The sequence below is a fragment of the Tamandua tetradactyla genome, chromosome 2 (assembly GCF_023851605.1).
Source record: "Tamandua tetradactyla isolate mTamTet1 chromosome 2, mTamTet1.pri, whole genome shotgun sequence".
Taxonomy (NCBI): domain Eukaryota; kingdom Metazoa; phylum Chordata; class Mammalia; order Pilosa; family Myrmecophagidae; genus Tamandua; species Tamandua tetradactyla.
In genome coordinates this window covers 64,951,936-64,967,237 of record NC_135328.1, presented here as the reverse complement: position 1 = coordinate 64,967,237, position 15,302 = coordinate 64,951,936, and positions in this window count along the sequence as shown.

The following is a 15,302-nucleotide window of genomic DNA, read 5'->3' as shown; positions in this document are numbered from 1 at the left end:
TGGTCTTCTTAAATACAGACGCATCCTAATAGTCATGCACTTTCTCCTGCAGTTTCTTGTCCATGCTCAGTCAAAGCAATATTCCTAAAATTATACCGTGTCAACCTTATGCTCCACCCATTCCCATGTTTTTACATCTTGTTTAGAAAAAAATCTGAGGCAATTTCAATAGCCTAGTAGGCCATATATGACTGACACTTACTCACAGTACCTCTTTGATCTCATCTCCTATTCTCAACACCCCACTCCACTCAACCTCCACGGGCTTTATCATCATGCCCCCAACATACCCCACTCATTCTCATTTTTGAGCCCCTGTGTGGTGACTGGAATACAACCCTCTCCTGAGATATTCATATGTCTTATATCTGATAAATACATATAAAACCAATCCCTCCCTTTCCAGTTTTCTCTTTTCACTGATCTTGTACTACTTTTCACTTAGCACTAATTATTATATTCTTATACATTAAATATGAGTATATGTTTATTTACTTGATAGACATGTCTTCCCCACTAGACTATTAGTATTAGGAGAGTAGGGTATTTATTTACTTTTTGTTGTTTGTTTATATCTTTACTTCTATATCCATTGTTTTTAGACTTTTCCAGTTTTCAAAACTGGGAAGTAATTTGATAGCACCTAATTCTTTAAGGTGTGAAGTTTTTACTTTAACCTTTAAGATGCTATCATTTATGCATTACAGCCCTTTTACAAAGGTTAAAAACAAAGCATAATCAAACATTGTAACAAGAGAACAGCCCACATTTCCCACTTTTTACCCCCACCTTCAAAATAGATTGATTTCAAACATTTCAGTGGAGTTTAATTATAGCTTTCTAATTCCCTGATTGTGTTATTAAACCAAGAAGTTCATAAGTTAATGGCTCCATTTTGACATGTTGCTTTTGCTTTTTAAGTATATAATTATAACAAGGAAAAGAAATTTCTACAAATAAGCACATTCCTTCCTTTCAGTACCTGTATAAATCAACACACATCAGACTAGCATTTCAATGCTAAATATTATTTGCTTTAATTTTTCATATGCTGCTTTCTTCAGCAAGCAAAGTCATCTCATGGATTAAATATGCATTCCTTAATATTTCTGTTTCTGATTATATAAGAACAATTATAACCATGTTTTAGTTAATTAAAATATAATAAAATAGGTGGCTCAGTGGTAGAATTCTCACCTGCCATGCCGGAGACCTGAGTTCTTTTCCCAGATCCTGCCCATGTAAAAAATAATAATAATAATAAAATAAAATAGCAATAATAGTAAAATAAAATAAAATACACATGTTAACATAAAATGAATTGTTTGCAATCAGAAAAAAAATACATGACCTAAATCACTATGTGAAACAGGTATTCTATGAAATTTCTTCTAAAGATGACTATCCCTAAGCACACTGATTCTGTTCCTGATGATAGAAGGGAAGCCCATACCCTCCTTTTTGGTCAGATTGAGCCCTTCTGCTCCTTAGATAGATAGATAGATAGATAGATAGATAGATAGATAGATAGATAGATAGATAGATAGATAGATAGGCAGGCAGGCAGGCAGGCAGGCAGGCAGACAGACAGACAGACAGACAGACAGACAGACAGACAGACAGACAGACAGACAGATAGATAGATAGATAGATAGATAGATAGATAGATAAATTGAGCTTGTTACTTCACCTAGATGGATTTGCCAGTTATTAAAAGAGCCATTGCATTGGCCTATTTTAGAATTGGCCCACATGGATGTTTTGAATGTAAAATGTAAAAGTGAATGGTAACACAGCATAAAGAAGAAAGAAAAATGTCTTAAGTAAGTACAAATATCCATTCACTTACACACATGCACCCACACACAAACTTGCACATACATGAACTTTTTCAATTTTGATATGCAAAAGTTTCATATGTCTCTTATTTTGAATTAATTCGTCACACCTCCACTTGCTTTACTGGCAAACGTTTCAGTAATATTTTGTGGCTCCTTCCCCACAAATGGGAAATATATTATACTTAGTATCTCTCTGAATATATAAAGATGCTAGGTGTTATATAGTCTTGAACCATGCACTTTGTGAAGCCCTGAATTATCATTAACAAAATACATGCACAGAATCCAGATGCTCAGATATTTAAAATCAGGCAGAAATAAGGATTCAACTTGACCTTTTCTATTTCTTTGATATTTAATATATCTGATGGAGCACTCCATTGATTAATTAAATATTTTGAAAACAGTTTTCTACTACATTAATTGTAGCCCCAATTTTCTGATCCTTTCACACCTATGTAGTTTGCCATAGACCTGATCATATAACATGTCTTTATTTCATTACTTACCTTTCCACATATTTCCTGTATTAAATTATGAAGATGTCATTTTAATCACTTAAAGGAGGAGTTCTGAGCTTTACCATAATTCTTACCATAATTAGTAATATTTTCATAGAATAATGACTGATTTGCCTAAGGCAATATAATTTCTAACTTAAACAAACACTATAAGTACTTGAGTAAGTACAGAATAAAGATGTTATAAACTAAAAGAGGTTGCACTTTCTAATGAAAAATATGTAGGAAATATTTTCTATAATCTGCAATTTGAACAATTTATGGTTATCAAATTCTGCTTTTTGCAGATAATCTATGGGTATAAGCACTATTATTTAAAGCATTTTAATTAAATTGATGGATTATTTAACTGAATAGTTAATTCCTTTTTGTCCAAATTGTTGAAAGTTTCTTACGTTTTGACATAGCCATAGCAAATTCTATAACTGTAGCTATGCAATGTGGGGCCAATGGATGAAAATAGTATGCTACAAAATGCTGTAAGCTAGTAATTTTATTCCTGTTGCCACAAATTGGAAGTCCAATGTGAGTAAATAATGGATAATAAGTCAAGGTGAACCAAAAAATGCAAAATATTTACTTGATTGACTTGACTTGAGGTTTTATAGCATTCAAAATCAGAATAACAATCTAAGAATACTTTCTCCAGGTCCTTTTGTTTTAATCTTTCAACTTCCCTTTTTTTGCCATGTTCTACCCTCCAAGGAAAAGCAAGAAAAACACCACTACTTTTAACCATTTTATACTTCAAATCATATTTTCTTTGTTTATATACATCTCGATCATAATGAAGAAGGAGTGTGTTCTTATTAATGTGTCCTTTACTTCCGTTTGTCACCTTTCTTTAAGACTGTGGAATATTAATTACTTCTTTCATTCATTAAATAAGTTTTTCTTTAATTGCTGATTGAGAGAAAGAATTATCAGTTTTCAGTTCATTGTTGTTGGATCCACTCCTAAATCATTCCCTAGAAGACATTCTTATCAGGCCATGAATGACCTTTTAGTAACTAAATCCTAAAGTCACTTTCTGATACTTTTTGTCCCCTACCTGCGACATTTTCCATTGATGACTGTTCTAGTTTGCCAGCTGCTGGAATGCAACACACCAGAGACGGATTGGCTTTTAATAAAAGGGGACTTATTTTGTTGGTTCTTCAAAGGAAATGTAGCTAACTTTCAACTGAGGTTCTTTCTTACGTGGAAGGCACAGGATGGTCTCTGCTGGTCTTCTCGCCAGGCCCCTGGGTTCCAACAACTTTCCCCGGGGTGACTTCTTTCTGCATCTCCAAAGGCCTGGGCTGAGCTGCAAGTGCTGAGATGAGGTATGCTGAGCTGCTTAGGCTGTGCTACATTGTGTTCTCTCATTTAAGCACAAGCCAATTAAGTCAAACGTCACTCATTGCAGCAGACACGCCTCCTAGCCGACTGCAGATGTAATTAGCAACAGATGACGTTCATGTACCATTGGCTTATGTCTGCAGCAACAAAACTAGCTATGCTCACCTGGCCAGGTTGACACTGAATCTAACTAGCACAATGACTATGCTCATTATCCTCAATGTACACTCCATTTTCCGTCCTGCTATATACCAGAGGCGGCTGAACCTTTGGACTGCCCTTTTGCCCTCTAGTTTCTGATTGTGTTTAGTCAATGGGGAATGTGGGCAGAAGACCAGAGGGAGGAAGAGGAATAAGACAAGGTCGCAGACTCTTTCGTTGGCCTCTCTCCAGGTGAAGGTAACCACGCCCTCCACTGGCCCGTTTAAGTAACAGGGACTGGGTGTGAATAGTGCACCCTACCCTGTTAGTACACCTGAGACACAGCACTATTTATTGTGTTTTTCCTGCACATTACCCTGCACATTAAATGATTGTTTTATTAAACTGATTTAAGTTACCAAATTTGCATCTAGAACTTTTTACTTGCAGAACCATAACTACATTCTTTCCTTCTTGAAATTGTGTTTCCTATGATTTGCTCAAGTCACACCTCTTCCTGCTTTCCGTTCATGACAAACATTCTTTTTCGTATCCTGGCTCTTGCATTTTAACATTTTCAAGGGAATCATCCTCATATTTCTTCCCTTTGCTCTCTATTCACTCACTATCCAACTTTTTTAAATCATCATCTCTCTGCAAAAAATTCCTTCTATTTCTCTATCATCTACTCAGATGTTATTCTTAAGCTTTAGGCCCAAAGTGTTTTTCTGTGTTTCCAAACTGACCACATCTTTTCATCCTCATGCCTTCATTTCTTTTTGTATCCTGTGAATGATACTTCATCTGTCCAGTTGCTCAAGCTAAGAAATTGAGCTATCATTGGCTATTTCTTCTGACTTATTCATACCTCCAGTCACTAAATTCTATAAATCTCATTTAATGTCTTCAGTTTACTCCCTTCATTGTTTCTCCTTTATAGCTAGCTTAGTTCAAGTGCAAATAACGTTTAATCTAAATTCTCCAGTATCTTTCTTACCGAAACTTATTATGGTGCCCAATGCTGCAGGTGTTCACCAAGGCTATTGCCTAAGCCCTTTTCTCTAAACACTGAAACTCTACCTGACTGATGCCCATAGTATGCCTTTAGCCTCAGTGCAATCATCATCTTTTTTAAAAAGTTTCTTGCCTTCCTTTTCTTGATTACATGCATAAATGTACTTCTATAGCACTCTATTCATATATCTACTAAAGCATTTATCAGTGTTAGGCAAATGTCTTTTCATTAGTTTTGAGACTAAGGATATTGCTATATGCATCTTTAATGACTAATATTAACCTGCAGCAATGTAAGCTTTCAATCTATTTCTTATTATATGAAAAATAAGATGTGAACCTTGCGTTCAAAGAATGTAGTCCAGTAAGTATGCAGATACATTATAAATGATGTAAGTTTTGCTCGCTACATTAAATTTAGTGGACTGTCCCTGCAGGTGTTACAATGCCATAGGATGCAGGAAATCATCATAGTAGCACATTAATCATTCAGTGTTCCCTCCCATTTGGACTGGTTTTTAAACATGAAATTCAGAGTAGAGTGAGGAAGCATAAAATCATTTTGAGGTTAAGTGAAGAATTGGCTGTTTAATATAAATTTTCTCCAAACAGTTTTCCTCTCTTTTTAATGGATTTCACATTCTAAGGATGTGATATTGCATAACGAGAAGAAATTGCTAGAACAAAGTGTCTTTGGGCTGAGGTAAGACTGTAATTTCATACCCTTCAAAGTTCCCCTTTTAAGGAAAATATCAGTATTCTTTGAAAAGACAGTCTAAGTAAACTAGGGCTAAGATCAATTCTGCTTTCAGCCTGCAATAAACCTGTCATAGAGATTTACCAAGTAAAATAAAGTAATGATCGGCAAAGAGTAGCCGGATCAGCAGCTCAGTTAGACTAATAATATTGAAGAGACTTGCCAGCCAGAAGAAAGCAGCCATATGGCATATCATTATGCCATAATGATAATAATAAAAAGTTACACTTGTTATTATGTGTTGATTTTTGTGTTTTCTTTTCAAACTGTAAATTGTAGAATTCAGACTTTTAAATATTTGTAGACCAAACAAGGATCATAAACTTAAATACTTCTCATTGGGGAGAAATCAATAGTTACAGTTCTTTCTTTTAAATCAATATTTTATACTCTTACAAAAAGGGAGAGCCATATCAGTATTTTAACATTAGTGCTGTATTCAGCTTAATTTAGCCACGTGTTTGTGAGTGCCCTCTGATAATAGTAAAACTGTCAGTGATGGTTTCCAAATTAAATTCCACAGTAAAAAATAACAAGCTATTAACTAACTTAATGAGGATATTTCTGCTTCCTAAATTTAGATTTTAATGAACAATTATGCAAGCATTGTCTATCTGAAACAAGAAATGCCACTAAATTTATGAATGGAAATATATCTTTTCAATAGTCTTCTATCTAATTGCAATGACAGTTAGAATTCGAATTTGTGTAAATATTTATAACATGATCATTAATTAAAAAGTAAAAAACCATGCCATTTTGGAAATTTGACTTTGATTACCACATGGTAATGAAACCCAGAGAAATATTTGATTTAGATGATTTGTCTCCCCAAATTAAATAATACATTTATAAAGTAACATATTAATCATCATTTGTTTTTCACCATTGACTAAACTTTATGATAGTCTCTATTCAGATGAAATGACCCCGGGAAGGTACAAACTGAAGACATAGTACTTTATATTACACTGAAGCCAGGATCTTGTTCAACATCCTGTCTCTGCATTTCTAATGAGACTACTTGAACCCTGTCTCTACACTGAGGTATTCACTCAGTACATTAAATCAATCCTGGAATTTGCAGTTACTCAAACAGCCCAGGGCTCACCATATATGCTTCAACAGCAAATCATCTTACTTTTTAATTCTATTCTAACAAAACGTTTCATTCAGGATCGTTCAATTCACTTCCCATTTCAAAGCCCTAGATGCTACTGTGTGATTTCTAGGTGGATTTTGGTCTTATTCCATATTCCCAAGTTTTTATTGTTGTTACCTGCCCAATGTCCTAGATCCTTTCTCTGAAAGAGTACAGCTCTACTCTTACCATCTTCCATCCAAGAGAATGAAACTGACACAACTTTCCAATACCTAAGGGTGTGATACATAATGGCACACTTGTTGAATGTTTGTTCTGTGTTCTTATTCCATTTTTGAACACCTTTTGAATTTTTATCATATCTGAGAAGTAAAATTTAATGTATTCCAAAATAATTCCATGCATTTTAGCTTCCCTCAGTGGAGAAGCATTTCAGAAATAATACCGACTTCCTAAGGCAATTATAACCAAGTAGTTAAGACAATGAATCCTGGTCTAATGCTGAGGTGGCAAATCTGGGCTGGACAACATGGGTTTGCCATATAATGTAGAGGCAGTCATATGACTTGTGCTTCAGCCCCCTGATTATGGCAGATGAGAAACTGCTACTCCCCAAACCATGAGAATTTTGAACTTGAAGAACAATGATGGATGCCAATTATATTCATCATGCCACAAGGTTTGATGCCAAACTCATTCCATGCCAGGCATGAGTGCGAGTCCCTCTCAGTCAGTGTTACCAGTTTACCAAGAGAGTGAAGCAACACTGAAAACCAAGAATCCATAATGTTATATAACTGTGATCCCAGAGAATCTGGTCTTTGATCATATCCAGCAGAGCCCAATGACATTCTAATCATGTGGGTTATATAAGCCCTACAGAATAAGGAAAGAGATCACTCTCTCAAGTTTAATATCTAGCTTCATAGACCCTTAATTGTTTCCCCAGTGTGCAGTTGGCACCAGCTACTCCTTCTTTTGCTGCAACTTTTCTCCAATACATTTTCTTCTAGATTGTATATTCCTTTTGGTCCTTTGCCCTTGTCTTCTCTAAATGGCCTACCATTGTGAAGGTCTTCCCTGTAATACTTTGTGTTCTTAGGAGATTGTACCTTGTCTTCTTGTGACTGAACTTCTAGATACACATTTATGAATATAGTTGGCTTTGTATCCAATGTTTCTACATTGTAATAGTTTTCAGTAAATTTCATTGGATTTTCAGATTACACTAAAATGTCATGTGCAAATGTTGACAGGTTTCATTTTTCCTCCTCAATATTTATATATATTCATTTTTTAAAAACCCATTTCACTGTGCAGCTCATCCTCAAGGATGAGAAACATAGATGATGACAGTTTGCAACTTTGTTTCATTCCCAATATTAGGGTTTAAAAGTTTCTCCATTAAATATGCTTGTCATAATTTCTTTCTCTGTATACTGTTTATCATGTAAGGGAAGTCCCACTGTATTCCTAATATTCTTTTTTTTCTTTGTGAATTTTGCTTAATCAGAAATGTGTGAAATTTACTGAAATAATTCACCGACTCCTTTAAAATGACTAACTGATTTGTCGACATGTTTTTTTTCAATAAGCTAAATCACATTGATATTATAATGCTAAACCATTCTTCCAGCACTGAAGTAAACTCAAATTGCTTGTGATGTATTATTCTTTTTTATACACAGTAGGATTCAATTTACTAATGATTTATTTGAACTTTATCGCATCTAAATTGAATAAGAGGGTAACATTTTTGTTTATTGAAATATCATTTTGACTTTGTAGTATCAAGATATTTCAGGCCTATTAAAATCTGTTGGAAAGTGTTCTTGGAAGGGATTATGTAAGATAATGAAATAGTAGGACCTGGAGTATTTGGGGAGAAATTGCTTTAAAAAAAAATGATACTTTGGAGAGAAAACCCATCAATGTCATCTGTGTGGAAATTCTTCAGTCGATATTCTCATCTTAGACAACACAACAGGACACACACTGAAGAGAAACCCTTTGAATGCTATTCAGTCCATGTTCTAACCTCAGACATGAGAGAACTCACACTGGAGTGAAACCCCATCGCAGTCATCTATGTGGGAAAACAAGCAGTCTTTGTTCTTATCTTAGACAACATGAGAAAACACACACTGGGGAGAGACCATATGAATGTAATCTATGTGAAAAAGCTGTCATTGATTGCTCTGCCCTCAGAAGACATGAAAAAAAGCACACTGGAAACTATGAATGCCACACATATGGGATAGCCGTCATTGACTCTTCTGCCCTCAGAAGACACATGAGAATTCATACTGGAGAGAAACCCCATAAATGTCATCTCTATGGGAAAGCTTTCACTCATCGTTCTGCCCTCTGACAACATGAGAGAATGCACAGTACACAGAAGCAATACGAATGTGACCTATATGGGAGCACCTCAATTTTTATATCCTTAGACAACATGAAATTATTCAAACTTGAGAGGAAACTTATGTATGCTATCAGTGTGTGGATACCTATAATCAATACTCTGATCTTAGATGGAATGAGAGAACTCACATTACTACATGTTTGGGATATGGAAGAAATTTCAGCCATAGCTTTAACCTTTTGACATATCAGGGACTTTGAAAATGTTATTAAGGTGAGGTCAAACTGAATCTAGGCTGGGCCTTAATCCAGTATGACTGGAGTCCTCATAAGCAATAGTGATTTGTGCATGGTGTCAGGAGGAGCCAGGCAGAGAGAGGGACAGCCACGTGATGGAGGCAGAGATTGAGTATGAAGCACTACATGCTTCAGAGAAAGCACAATCCTTCCAACACTTTGATTTTGGATTTCTAGCCTCCCAAAACCGGGAGATAGTAAATTCCTGTTACTTATGCCAGTTACCCTGTGGTGCTTTCTTAGAGTAGCCCTGGAAAACTAAGACACTTATAAAAAAGAATATTCTTCCATTGTTTGTGCAGTTTTCCACTATGTATTAAAGTCTTAGCCTTACTGATTTCTGTTGATTTCTACAAGCACTGCAAATGGTATATTATTGTTTTCCATATTCTGTAGATTTTTCGAATTCTCCTTTTAGTTCTATCAATTTTTGTCTTATATGTCTTGTTGTAGATGGGTTCCCTATGTTTCCAATTCTGAGTCAGGTTATTGGACTGTGTACTTGTAATATATAACTGTGGAAAGGGAGAGTAAAGAATCAGAGTTAATCAGGAGAATTTGAGTAGCAGTGTAAGCTCAGTGGCTGTCTCAGCCAAGCTCAGAGGAAGCCCAGGATTAAGAAGAATCATTCAGAGTTGTCCTGAGTTGAGGCAAAATTGCACATGTCAATTAATCAATCATTGGTTGTAGATTATATGAGAAGGAGTGTCACCTTGGATGAGATCCCTTTCTGCAGCAGCAGCAATTCCTCTAAGGACTAGCAGCTGCAGGTTGACTTTCAGTGGCTGGAATCAGAAGTCAATTCTTGTAGTAGGATCACAGTGGCACAACCCCATGCCTATCTCATTCATTTTGAAGTCATGTCAATAGGGTGATTCAGTATTTAAAATTGTTGTATCATCTGAGCAGCCTGGCCTCTCATCAATACGAAGTATCACCTTTTGAAAGCAGCATTTTAAAATTCTCATGTGACAATATTAATCTTTTTATTAAAATTCTTAGTTCACATTTATTTAATGTGATTATTGATATATTTGGTTTCATATCTACTTTGTCATAATTTGTTGTATATTTTACTTATCTGTTTTATGTTCCTTTTGTTTTTCTTTATTTGCTTCCTTTGGCTCCTTTTGAATTGATCACTATATTTTATCATGTTTGATTAATATTAGGTGTGTACTCTTTTACTGGATACATTCCATTTAAACATGTATTCTTTACTTATGATAGTCCAGTACAAATGATCAGTTTTAAACATTTTTATTGAGAAATATATACACACATATAGTCCAACCATATTATATAATCAATGGCTAACAACAGCATCACATAGTTTTGTATTCTTCACCATGATCATTTTTAGAACATTTGAATCACTCCAGAAAAAAAAATAAAATGAACGAAAAAGAAGTCATACATCACATACCCTTACCTTCCCTCTCATTGATCCACACTATTTCAATCCACACAATTTTTATTGTTTATCACCCCCCATTGTTTACTTATTATTATCCTTATTTTTTAAATTCATTGGTCCTGGATTAGAGGACAGCAGACACAAGGTTTTCACCCTTTATAAATTTTATATTTATAAATATCTTCTGCTGATTTTGTTTCTCTAGAGAACCCTAGCTAATTAATACAACTTGGCACCAGAAGTGGGGTGGTTCTTAAGAAACAGAATCTTAAAATGGGTTTTTATGGTTAGTTTTCTACTATGACTGCTGGACTCAAAGGTATTAAGGACTCTGTTTCCCATAATCGGAATGACACTGCTAATCCATGAGATGAGCTGGCAAAAGAGATAGCCAAAATATCACAAATGGATTATTCTAATGCTTTGCTTATAGGAAGCAAGCCTCTGGGGGACAATGCTTTTGACACCTTTATGAAATTTTGTGGAATTAAGAGGTATAGAGATGTGGGCTGGTTGTTTTTAGATATGCTGTGTATTGATGAAGGAAAAGGATGAGCTGAAGTCTTCAAATGAGAAGCTTATGTGCCATATGACAGATGTAAAAGTTTCTCTTAGTGCCCTGAAGGAAAATCTTACTTCTTGTAGTTGCTGATTTGAGATCTCTAAAAATCAGACTCAGACTCGAGATCTCTAAAAATCAGACTCAGAGTCTCATTGTTAGAGTAGCAACTTTATAACTTAAACTGAAATCTCAGTCTTCCATGGTGTCTGCCATTAAAGTGAGGGCATTAATTGGAATGGAGTGGGATCCTGAAAAATGGGATGGTGACATATGCATTGATAATGATGGAAGTGGAGAAGTTGAAACCCTAGATCATGCTGATACTTTTCTAGTTAACCTTGTAATAGTCTTTCCTGAGGACATGGCCACTCCATCTGCAGCCTGCCCTGAGGAGTTGGCCACCTAACCTCCACCTTAAGTGATTAACCCTACAGTGATTAATTTTATTTTACCAGATGAAGCTGCAAATGAATTCCCTGAAGCAATTGGCTTGGAGATTACTTCTAATTCTTTTTCATGCCCCACCCCCACCACCCTTCATTTTTTCTAGATCTATAACTAGACCAAAGTCCCAACAGGTCCCAAAAGGTGAGATACAATGGGAAAAAGTACAATCAATGCAAGCTAGGGTATATAGTCAACAGTAACATTGCAATATACTTCCACTGAATGTAAGAAAGGCATTATGCTTTCTGGAAGAAAAGGAAACTCCTTCTTATATATTATGGTGGCAAAGGCATGTCTATATACTTAGGTTGATTGTATGAGGTGTGAATAAAACTGTTTAAAAATGAATAAAGAGAAACAAGTGTTAGAGAAAATGCAGAGAAAAAGATGTACCCATGGACTCCCAGCCAGGAAATTGAAAGGGGCAGTCTCTTGGAGGGCAGTGTGGTAGTTCCATAGGAAGCTATGTGTGGGGTTGCCATATGAAGCTGAAAGCCTGTTGTTGGTCAATATATACCTAGAAGAATTAAGTGTGGGAACACAAATGGACATTTGCACACTGGTGTTTATGACAGGAGAGTCCATGACCCACAATGGATGGAGGTGGCCTTAGGGTACAATGTCTGAAGAATGGAGGGGAACTGTGGCATATACACACAATGGACTACTGAATGGCCACAAGAAGGAATGAAGTTGTGAGGCATGCAACTAGGTATATGAACCTTAAAGATTGTATGTTGAATGAAATGTCAGGAAGGAAAAGACAAATATTATCATGTCTCAATAATATGGACTAACTATAATATAAAAACTTGCTGAGCTGAAGTTGGGAGCATGGATTATCAGGTTCGGGTATAATGCAAAGGGTTCTAGATTGTAAGCTCTTACAGCAGTCACATGTATTCAGGAGTTGTAACTGTTATTTCTAAATTCTGAGATACTGAGCTGTTTGTATTTGGCCTTTCCCAGAAACTTCAGGTATTTATGTGACACCTGAGACTCAGAGTTAGAAAGTGAGAACTACCCCATAAAGGAACTGTTTAAAAAGCTAAAAAAGGGGTCAGACTTCAAGTAGAGATATGAATGATGCTGATCTAGATAGACTACCATAAAGGGTAAAGGATGATACTACCCATATTTTAAAACTTCAACATCTGTATGAGACCAAAGGTAGAGGTGTTTATTTGGTGCAAAATTTATATTTTGGGTAGTGCATTACCTAGTTTAACTTGTATGGTCAGTTTAGTTGAACATCACAAGAACATGGAATCTTGACTAGGATGTGAGATTTTGTTGGCTTGTCCAGGTTAGATGATGCCCTGATGTATCCCAGAGTAATTTGGGCAGTGAATAAAGAAGTATTTGCTAAGTTTCCTTGGGGGACTGGGAAGAAAGGAAGAAATATTCAATTTCACAATTTTGAGAATTTCTGATATTCTTGCAAGTAGTGAGGACAGCCAGATCCATAGACCAAACCCTTGATCTTAGGATTTGCTGCTATGACACTTATCTCTGCTATGGATAAGCTAAGCTTCCTTAAAATTATGCCTATGAGTCACCCCCAGAGAACCTCTTTTGTTGCTCAGATGTGGCCTCTCTCTCTAAGACAACTTGGAAGGTGAACACACTGCCCTCCCCTCTATGTGAGACTTGACTCACAGGGGTGTAACTCTCCCTGGAAACATGGGAAAGAGCTTCTTGGATGTGTCAGGACATGGATTCAAGGGATTGAGAAAGCCTTCTTGGCCAAAAGGGGGAAGAGAGAAATGAGACAAAATAAAGTTTCAGAGGCTGAGAACTTTCACAGAGTTGAGAGGTTATCCTGGAGGTTATTCTTATGCATTATATAGATATCCCTTTTTGGTTTATGGCATATTGGAGTGGCTGGAGGGAAGTACCTGAAACTGTTGAAATATGTTCAAGTAGGCTTGATTCATGAAGATGATTTTATAAAGATATAACTTTTACAATGTGACTGCGTGATTGTGAAAATCTTGTGTTTTCACAAGGACAGTCTTGTGATGGTCCTCTTATCTGATAAGTAAAAAAATATGGATAAAAATAAATAAATAAGAGAGGGGATAAGGGGAAAATAAGTTGGTTAGATGGAAATATTAGTGGTCAATGAGAGAGAGGGGTAAGTGGTATGGTATGTATGGCTTTTCCTTTTTCCTTTTTATTTCTTTTTCTGGAGCGATGAAAATGTTCTAAAAATGATCATGGTGATAAATACACAACTACGTGATGGTATTGTGAGTCACTGATTGTACGTCATGTATGGAATGTATGTGTGTGAAGATTTGTCAATAAAAATACTTTTTTTAAAAAAAGACGGTATGGGGCCATGGTGGCTCAGCAGGCAGAGTTCTCACCTGCCATACCAGAGACCCAGTGCCTGCCCATGTAAAAACAAAAAGAAAAAGAAAAAAGAAGGTATGACCCATCTCTATCAGTACTGGTCTTAGTCCTATTACTGGAGTCCTTTATAAGCAGAGTCAAGTTAAGACCAGCAGAAGAAGCCCCAGGAAGCAAAAGTTTGGACATCAGTGAAACCTGAAAGCTAAGGGGAAGACCTGGAGATGTTGCCATGTGTCTAGCCATGTGACAAAGGAGTTAAGTATTGCAGACAGACAACCCCAGAATATTACAGTATTGGAGATAAAGGATCACCTTGATGATGTCTTGATTTGGACTTTTTTTTTTTTTTTTTTTTTTTTTTTTTGAGAGGGAGGAAAGGAAGGAAAGACAGAGAAGGAAGGAAGGATGGAAGGAAGGAAGGAAGGAAGAAAGGGAAACATTTTTAAACATTTTCTTGTTTTATTATATTTTGTTTGTTTGTTTGTTTTTTACATGGGCTGGGGCCAGGAATCGAACCGGGGTCCTCCGGCACGGCAGGCAAGCACTCTTGCCCGCTGAGCCACCGCGGCCCGCCCGATTTGGACTTTTTTAACCTCAAAACCATAAACTAATAAATTCCCATTCCTTAAACCAGAGGGGGAAATATATCCCCATTCCTTAAACCAAGGGACTCTTCTTCAAGAGTCAAGGCTACTGAAATACAGCTCAACAGCTTCAAGTACTTCTCTCTAGTCACTCCAATACACCATATACTAAAAAGGGATATCTATATAATGCATAAGAATAATCTCCAGTATAACCTCTCGACTCTGAAATCTCTCAGCCACTAAGGCTTCACTTTGTTTTAATTCTCTCTTCCCCTTTTGATCAAGGAGACTTTCTCATTCCCATGATGCTGGGTTCTGGCTCATCTCCAGGAGACAGGCACATGTTGCCAGGGAGATTTACACCCTTCTGAGTCATGTCTCACATAGCGGAGAAGGCAGTGAGTTCTCTTGCCTCATGTAGAGGAGAAGGCAGTGAGTTCACCTGTCTAGCTGGCTTAGAAAGAAAGGCCATGTCTGAGCACCAAATAGGTTCTCTGGGGGTGACTCTTAGGCATAATTATAAGTAGACTTAGTTTCTCCTTTGCGGGAATAA